Consider the following 722-nt stretch of genomic DNA (forward strand, 5'->3'; position numbering starts at 1 on the left):
CACACACACAAATGTACTGTCTTTGTAAAATAAAATATAAATAAATAAATAACAGTGAAACAGGAGGAGGGTGTTATTTAAAAAAAAAAAAAAAGTTTTCAAAGCGACACAGATATTTATAAAAAAAAAAGTTATAAGCTACTCATCACAACAGGGATAACTAAAATGAAAACCATTTATGTTGTGTTACTTGAAATAAAATAAATGTTAACTGAAATAAAATAAAATATAAAATCTTGTTTTATTTTAGCAAGTAACCAAATTTTCACTGTTCGTTTAGTTTAACTTACTAAAATAAAAGTTAAACTTTACTAAAATAACTGAAACTGAAATAAAATTAATTAAAAATAAACTAATAAAACTGACAAAATCTCACCCATCCCTTTCTGTTTAAATATTTCTGTCTCAAATATGAACATCACCAAAGTAAAATGCATTTAACTTAACCCTCATATTGTGATCCAAGCTTTATGACCCCGGAAAGAATATAGTTTTTTCTGAAAATGCTAGTTTATGTTGTCTCTTTGGACTAAAACGCACCGACTTTGCTCACATAAGGTTTTTAGGATTTTTTTTTTTTTTAAATCTTGTTACACTTGTGGTGTTCCTGATCAAAAATGACTTTCTAATCAGAGTTGAGGCCACTAATGCAGCAGCACAAACAAACCCAGTTTCTAAACCGGCATCTAGAGCACAGAATGACCCTAAAGAGAGACAAACCC

The sequence above is a fragment of the Sinocyclocheilus rhinocerous genome, unplaced genomic scaffold (genome assembly GCF_001515625.1).
Source record: "Sinocyclocheilus rhinocerous isolate Xijiao unplaced genomic scaffold, SAMN03320098_v1.1 scaffold97, whole genome shotgun sequence".
Lineage (NCBI taxonomy): Eukaryota > Metazoa > Chordata > Actinopteri > Cypriniformes > Cyprinidae > Sinocyclocheilus > Sinocyclocheilus rhinocerous.